Genomic DNA, 9,366 nt, shown 5'->3' on the forward strand with positions numbered 1-9,366 from the left:
GCCTGAGACTAGAGATTTCCATACCGCACTACGGCGAGGAACCCTAACCTCACCGTCCTAAGGAGACATCAGGAATCTACGGCAGAGCTCCAAGGAGCTCGGTTTTGACAAGGGAGTTCGAAGAGAATAGAAGTTCGAAAGACCAACTTGAAGATGAAGCATCGTCATCTGCCCCTGCCGAGACTAAACAACCCTAACCTAATCAATATATGTCATGCATGAAAAGGCCAGGCTTGCTAACATGGCCAAGGGGCCTTCGGAACAATCATCCACTCATGCTCCTCCTCCATCCAAGGTGAGGGAGTCCTGGATTAGGGGGTATCCGGACAGCCGGACTATATCCTTTGGCCGGACTGTTGGACTATGAAGATACAATATTGAAGACTTCATCCCGTGTCCGGATGGGACTCTCCTTGGCGTGGAAGGCAAGCTTGGCAATACGGATATGTAGATCTCCTTCCTTGTAACTGACTCTGTGTAACCCTAGCCCCCTCCGGTGTCTATATAAACCGGAGGGTTTAGTCCGTAGGACGAACAACATACAATCATACCATAGGCTAGCTTCTAGGGTTTAGCCTCTCTGATCTCGTGGTAGATCAACTCTTGTACTACTCATATCATCAAGAACAATCAAGCAGGACGTAGGGTTTTACCTCCATCAAGAGGGCCCAAACCTGGGTAAACATCGCGTCCCTTGCCTCCTGTTACCATCCGCCTAGACGCACAGTTCGGGACCCCCTACCCGAGATCCGCCGGTTTTGACACCGACATTGGTGCTTTCATTGAGAGTTCCTCTGTGTCGTCATCGTTAGGCTTGATGGCTCCTTCAATCATTGATAGCGATGCAGTCCAGGGTAAGACTTTTCCCCCTGGACAGATCTTTGTATTCGGCGGCTTCGCACTGTGGGCCAACTCGCTTGGCCATCTGGAGCAGATCGAGAGTTACGCCCCTGGCCACCAGGTTAGATTTGGAAGCTTAAACTACACGGCCGATATCCGCGGAGACTTGATCTTCGACGGATTCGAGCCCCTGCCGAGTGCGCCACACGGTGACGGTGAGCATGATTTAGCTCTACTATCGAACAGTGTTCAGGAGATCGCACCGGCAACCGCTGCGACCCTCAATTCGGAGCCAATCGCGCCATCCATGGACGGGTGGATAGACCCCGCCACGGAGGCCGCATCCTCAGCGGCGATCGAGCCGAGTATCGACCTTACCCTTCACGAGAGCCGTGACGCCGAACTGCCGGATTCTTCCCCGGCCACGGACTCCGAACCGCCTGCGCCCGTGCCTATCGAATCCGACTGGGCGCCGATCATGGAGTTCACCTCCGCGGATATCTTTCAGCACTCGCTCTTCGGCGACATACTGAACTCATTAAGGTCTCTCTCCTTGTCAGGAGAGTCCTGGCCGAACTATGTCCGGCAAGATTGGGATGCGGATGACGAAGAAATTCGCCGCCCACCCACCACCCACTTAGTAGCCACTGTCGACGATTTGACCGACACGCTCGACTTCGACTCCGAAGACATCGACGGTGATGCGGAGCATCCTTCCATCATCCCCATGGACTCTACACCGACACATCAAGCCCCACGTGGACCTATGACAAGAGCTAGAGCACGTGCTTTGGAAACCGAGGTGAACTCCTTCCTACTTAGCTTGCATATGGATACGAATGGAACATTGTTGCTACCCCACCAAGATACGCTATGTCTCATTAGGTACGAAGAGGAACACCACCAAGAGGCTCAGGAGCATCCCCAAGGAGAATAGGAACCACCCCAAGGCCACGCGGACCAAGACGGAGTGCAACGGCAGCAAAACTGGAAGTCCCAGGTGACCCCGTGCACACGGGCCCCCGAGACCCCGTGCCCACGGGCTATCCAGGAAGTTGACGCTGGAGCACCCCGTGCGCATGGGCCTGTACTGTGCCCACAGGACCCCCGTGCGCACGGGCCCAACTTACCCCGTGTGCACGGGCCTCCCAGGATGGACGGCTGTGATCCCCAATCCGAGCCCCTCTTCATCTACTTCGACCCCAAGACTATATAAACCGTACCTAGGGCTATGTTTAGGGTTAGCAAAGTATGAGATGAGATATTTGTGACCTTTGCTCCTTCTACCTTCCCACTTGTGGAATCAAGGCCACTTTGGGAAGAATCCTAGTGGATTTCAAGACCTCCTCTAGGAGAAGACTATCTTCAAGACCTCCTCTAGGAGAAGACTATCTTCAAGACCTCATCTCCTAGGAGTGGGAAGAACTTTGCCATTGTATCTTTCCTTTGATTGTGTTTGTGACTTGTGGATCTTGTATTGCTATTCTAGTGAATGTGTAATTGGGGAATTGCTTGAGTGGTTTCCTCTTTGTGTTCTTGAGAGTTTGCCCTTTTCCCCCTCCAAGTGTGAAAAGACCCCCCTCTAGGATTTCATCCTATATCATTTTGGTATCATGAGCAAGGTTGATTCACATCTTGGAGTCCCATCCCCCCATTTACTAGCTTGATTTTGTTGTTTTTCGTCCAAATTCGAAAATCCCCACAAAAATAGCCCAAATTTTTTTTCTTGCAATTTGTTGGATCTTGTGAGATTTGGTTGTTTTGATCCACGAATTTGGAGTTTGGCAAGTGGATCTACCCATCTTCCTGCTTCCCCACCTTCCAAACCCTCGAAAATTGCCTTACCTTGGAAAATCCCCACGGATCCGGAGCTTTTCTTCCGCTCCCAGCACACCCCGTGCACACGGGCCCTCAAGACCCCGTGCACACGGGCCTCACTTACCCCGTGCGCACGGACCATCCAGGAACTTTCGACCATCTTTTGTTTGCACCATTTTGCTTCCATACCGACACTCGTGTTCTTCCGCACTATTTCTCGTGGTTGTTTGAGTTTCGGACTGCGGTTTCTCTTGTGTCCTAAGGTGTTTCGGCTACTTAGGCGCATTTGGACATCATCATCGCCGCCACTCGATCATCAACTCGGACACCACACCGGCTTCAACGACTTCATTCTTACCGTACGATTGGACGGTAACCGCGACGACATCTCACCCTTGATTTTGCATTGATAACGCGAGCCATTTCGCGTAGCTTACCCATTGAGACTAGCAAGTTGAGAATTGTCGGGCCACCCTATTGTGCACCGTAGTGATCTTGTTACCATCTTAGTGCCATAAGTCTCTCTCGTGCATATCTTACATACTTGTCTAATATCATACTTGGCTCTAGCTTAAAAAAACAAGAAAAGCTTTTAAGCAAAAGAGGAGCAACAAAGAGCTTGTAAGCACTAGCATCGAGCCATTTTGCATATCATCTTCGACACCTCATACGTAGCATAGTTGGGATTGAAGACGGCACGTTTCTCTTATAGGTTGGTGCACATGCGTATCTAGCCCATTTGAGCAATCGAGCTAGCGTCTCTCTAGTATTCGCACAACAAGAGCATTTTCCATGGTTGCACATTTTGAGCTCACCCCTTGGTTGTGCGGATCCCATCTATCTTCCGTGTGTGTGTTCCTAGTGGTATCATTGGGTTTGATCTATTTGTTTTTACTTGCATTTTTGTGAATCTTCTCAACCGTATCGATATCTTGACTAACATTTGCTTGAAATTTTTGCCACCATACTGACCGAGCTCCTCCATAAGCCTTTTACTTGTAGGTGTGAGAAACAATTCCCGGTACCAATTCCCCTATTATAGCTTCGTAAGATCGTACTTGTTACATCCACAATCTTCGGAAAAGGTAACTTTGGTTTTGTTCTCTCATTTTTCCTACTCACCACCACTTTCTCATGATGGATAGGCCAAGTACTTCTACCAACCCACTCTTCATGGAGCAAGACGACGACATGAACTCCTTCGTAACCAAGAGTCACCTCTTTGGTGCACAACGTGCTTTGCATCAAGAGCAACAAGCTATGAGTGAACGCATCGACAACCTTGCCGTCGGCTTGCAACTTTTCGAGCAACGTACAAGGGACTACTTCGACCACAAGCTCGACGATCACAAGCAAGAGAATGACGCAAGGATGGACGAAATTCATGCTTTGTTGCTCAACCGCTCGTCTTCCACTTCAAGAAGGAGCCGTTCAAGCTGCCACTCCGACTTCACCCTCTCCGGCTCAAGTACCCCGACATCGAACACTCTTCGTCGAGCCGCGCACACAGACCGTCAAGCAAGCCTCAATCCCCTACGAGACACCGACTCTCAAGAGCGTCGACAACGTCAAACTCAAGAGGCCTTTGCGCTAGCACGAGAACAACAATGACAACGCCAACATGAAGAGGAAGAGCGAGTGCGTCTACACCAAAATGCTCAAGATGCCGAGGTACAACGTCAAGAATAACAACTCCGTGACGCTCAAGCACTTGCGGCACAACAATCTCTACATGATTCGAGTCGAGCTATTGTCGACCGAGGCCGTCAAGCCCGTGAACAAGAGGAAGCACTTCGCGAAGAAATTCAAGAAGAAAGATTTCAAGCTCGCGTGCATCGTCAAGTTCCTCCTCGAGCTTGCGAAGCTCCCCCACAAGCTCGCCAACACCATCAAGTTCATCGAGAGCATGAAGACAATGGAAATCCTCCACGACAAGAGCAACATGAGGTTGACAACCCTCCAAGTCAAGAGCACCGTGAGTTGAACAATCATCTACAACATGGGCGTCATCATCCCCGACCCCAATACAATGAAGAGCAACGCTACGGCAAGCTCAAGTTCACCATGCCCAAGTTCAACGGAAGCAACGATCCCGAAGATTACCTTTCCTGGGCATTGAAAGTTGACAAGATCTTCCGTTTGCACAATTATGAAGAAGAGAAGAAGATCGTGATGGCATCCCTTGAGTTCCAAGACTATGTCCTTATTTGGTGGGAACAAGTCATTGAGCGCCAAGAGGCAAGAGGTGATCCACCCATCACTACTTGGGCGCAAATGAAGGATGTCATGAGAGCACGCTTCGTTCCTACCTACTACAACTGCGACCTCTTCAAGAAACTCCAACAACTCAAGCAAGGAACCAAGAGCGTTGAAGAATACTACAAGGAGATGGAGATTGCAATGATAAGAGCTAATGTCACGGAAGATGATGAGCAAACAATGGCACGCTTCTTGAATGGCCTCAACCATCCCATCAAGAAGATCGCCGACTTCCAACCATACTCAAATCTCATCGAGCTAGTGCACCAAGCCACCAAAGCGGAACGCCAAGAGCAAGATGATTTCAAATATGCCAAGTACTCGTCCAAGACCTACGGCTCCTCTTATCAAGCTCCCGCGACTTCGGCACCTCCTACCTCAACTAGAGAATCACGAAGTACCGACGACAAGTCAAGTTCCAAGAAAGCTTCGTCAACTACAAGCCATCCTCCTACGAGCAACTTCAAGCCGAGAGCTTCATCATCATCAACCCCAACCGATGAGACCGTCAAGACGAGTTCCTTCAAGTGTTTCACTTGCGGAGGTCGAGGCCACAAGTCCTATGAGTGCACCAACAAGCGAACCATGGTCTTCAACGACGATGGCACTTATGACTCCATGAGCGAAGGCGAAATGGAAGCCCTCGAGCAAGTTGCCATGCACCACCAAGTGAACAATGAAGAAGAACAAGTCTTTGTAATGAAGATTCAAGTCCCGCACTTGTTGTCTCCAAAGTCTTGACTCTCCAACATCACCAAGAAGAAGACCAACAATGCCACATATTCCACACCAAGGTCGGCATCAATGGCCGATCCGTCAAGGTCATCATCGATGGAGGGAGTTTTCATAATCTCGCAAGTGAAGAACTTTGCTCCAAGCTCCAAGTGCCCAAGACGAAGCATCCACATCCATACAAAGTGCAATGGCTTAGTGACTCCGGCACTATCCAAGTCGAGCACCGCGTACAAGTCTCCTTCAAGATCGGCGCCTACGAAGACACCTTGGAGTGCGACGTCATTCCAATGACCGTTTGTCATCTTCTCCTTGGACGGCCATGGCAATTCGATAGAGGAGTCGTACACAACGGCTGAACGAACCACTACATCTTCAAGATGAAGGGCAAGGAGTACGTCCTCCGTCCAATGTCGCCAAGTCAAGTGATCACCGACAAGCAAGCCACCCATCGTGGAGATCATAGTGAGAGAGCAAGCCACCAAAAATAAAGTAAGCGCCACAAGCCAAAATCGAGTGCCTCCATGATGAGCAAAAACAAGAACCTAGTTCTATTTGCCACCAAAAGTGAGATGAGAGAAGTGTGTGAGAACCCATCTAGTGTCCTACACTACGTCCTCGTGTGCAAGGACAATGCATCACAAACTAACACTTCTCACACTCTTCCTCTAGTGTTGTCTACTCTTTTGCAGGAATTTCAAGATGTTTTCCCCGATGAGCTACCTCCGGGACTACCTCCACTACGAGGCATTGAGCACCGCATCGACCTCATCCCCGGAGCACCGCTTCCGAACAAAGCTCCCTACCGCGTCAAGTTCTTGAGTTACTTTTGGAAGACCTTATGCGCCAAGCTCGGAATCAAGTTACTCTTCTCCACGGCGTACCACCCTCAAACCGACGGCCAAACGGAGGTGACGCACCGTACACTCTTGATCAAGAAGAACATCAAGGAGGGGGAGGAGTGTCTCCCAATCGCCGAGTTCGCCTACAACTGTGCAAGACATTCGATTACCGGCAAGTCCCCCTTCGAGGTCGTCTATGGATTCAACCCATTGTCCCCAATGGACATTCTTCCTCTACCACTACAAGAGAGCATCAACATGGACACGAGCGACCGAGTGCACCACCTCAAGAAGATGCATGAAGATACAAGGCACACCATAGAGCGCCAAGTACAATGACTCGCGACCAAGCGCAACACCAACACGTCCCCAATGGTGTTCCAACCGGGTGACCTAGTTTGGTTACATCTCCGCAAGGATCTTTTTTCCAAGGAGCGCAAGTCCAAGCTACTTCCAAGAGCCGATGGCCCATTCAAGGTACTCGCATGCTACAACGACAACGCCTACAAGGTCAACATCCCACGAGACAAGTACAATGTGAGTGACACATTCAATGTCAAAGACTTGGCCAAGTACCATGGTGATGAAGATCACGATCCATGGACGGATCTCTCCCAAGGGGGGGAGATGATGCGGAGCATCCTTCCATCATCCCCATGGACTCTACACCGACACATCAAGCCCCACGTGGACCTATGACAAGAGCTAGAGCACGTGCTTTGGAAACCGAGGTGAACTCCTTCCTACTTAGCTTGCATATGGATACGAATGGAACATTGTTGCTACCTCACCAAGATACGCTATGTCTCATTAGGTACGAAGAGGAACACCACCAAGAGGCTCAGGAGCACCCCCCCAAGGAGAAGAGGAACCACCCCAAGGCCACGCGGACCAAGACGGAGTGCAACAGCAGCAAAACTGGAAGTCCCAGGTGACCCCGTGCGCACGGGCCCCCGAGACCACGTGCCCACGGGCTATCCAGGAAGTTGACGCTGGAGCACCCCGTGCGCACGGGCCTGTACCGTGCCCACGGGACCCCCGTGCGCACGGGCCCAACTTACCCCGTCGCATGGGCCTCCCAGGATGGACGGCTGTGATCCCCAATCCGAGCCCCTCTTCATCTACTTCGACCCCAAGACTATATAAACCATACCTAGGGCTATGTTTAGGGTTAGCAAAGTATGAGATGAGATATTTGTGACCTTTGCTCCTTCTACCTTCCCACTTGTGGAATCAAGGCCCCTTTGGGAAGAATCCTAGTGGATTTCAAGACCTCCTCTAGGAGAAGACTATCTTCAAGACCTCCTCTAGGAGAAGACTATCTTCAAGACCTCATCTCCTAGGAGTGGGAAGAACTTTGCCATTGTATCTTTCCTTTGATTTTGTTTGTGACTTGTGGTCTTATATTGCTATTCTAGTGGATGTGTAATTGGGGAATTGTTTGAGTGATTTCCTCTTTGTGTTCTTGAGAGTTTGCCCTTTTCCCCCTCCAAGTGTGAAAAGATCCCCCTCTAGGATTTCATCCTATATCAGACGGTATGGACGACGATGCGGGAGACGAACAGGAACCACTGCCCACACGACACTGGACAGCCACCTCATCATATGATATATACATGGTGGACACACCCAAAGAAGGCAATGGCAACGAGACAACGGAGATGACCCCTCCAAGAAGCAACCCAAGCGCCGACGTCAGTGGCGCCGCTCTAAGTCTCGCCAAAGCAAAAGCGGTGATACCGGCACAGGAGATAATAGCACTCCGGACAGTTCCGAAGATGACAACAATCCCCTCCAGCAAGATTTAGAGCAGGAGGATGGAGAAGCCAGCCCCTCCGAGAGAGCGGCTGATGGAGAGGCGGAGGATGATAATTACATGCCTCCCTTCGAAGACGAGGCAAGCCTCGACGATGACGAATTTGTCGTGCCTGAGGATCCCGTCGAGCAAGAGCGCTTCAAGCGCCGGCTTATAGCCATGGCAAATAGCCTTAATAAAAAGCAACAACATCTTCAATCTGATCAAGATTTGCTAGATGAAAGATGGACTAAAGTCCTTGCGGCCGAGGAATATGAACTCGAACGCCCCTCCAAGAGTTACCCAAAGCGCAGGTTGCTACCCCGACTGGAGGAGGAAGCATTAAAACCTACATCTCCAGCATATGACGCGGCTGATCGGCCACCTCATGGCCGTGACAGAGAGGCATTTCAGCCAAAAGCTCAGCCCGCACCCCGACGCCACTCAAATAAAAATGTCTAGGCACGGGGAAACACGCTAGACCTGCGAGACGTATTGGAGGACAAAGCAAAACAGGCAAGATCGATCTACGGATCACGAGGGCGCGCCACTACACGAGACGATAACCGTCACGCCGGATACAGTAAAAGTAAATCCGGCCAGGCCGAACACAGCGGACAAGACTCATTTGAGCTGCGTCGCGACATAGCCCAGTACAGAGGCGCCGCACACCCCCTATGCTTCATAGAAGAAGTAATGGATCACCAAATCCCAGAGGGTTTCAAACCCGTAAATATCGAATCATACGACGGCACAACAGATCCTGCGGTATGGATCGAGGACTTCCTCCTCCACATCCACATGGCCCACGGTGACGATCTACACGCCATCAAATACCTCCCACTCAAGCTCAAAGGACCAGCTCGGCATTGGCTCAACAGCCTGCCAGCAGAATCCATTGGCTGTTGGGAAGATCTGGAAGCCGCATTCCTCGACAACTTCCAGGGCACTTATGAGCGACCACCAGATGCCGATGACTTGAGCCACATAATTCAGCAGCCAGAGGAATCGGCCAGGCAATTCTGGACACGGTTCCTGACAAACAAAAATCAAATCGTCGACTGTCCGGATGCAGAGGCC

This window comes from Triticum urartu, chromosome 6A (genome assembly GCF_056163025.1).
Source record: "Triticum urartu cultivar PI428250 chromosome 6A, HENAU_Tu73, whole genome shotgun sequence".
NCBI classification, from domain to species: domain Eukaryota; kingdom Viridiplantae; phylum Streptophyta; class Magnoliopsida; order Poales; family Poaceae; genus Triticum; species Triticum urartu.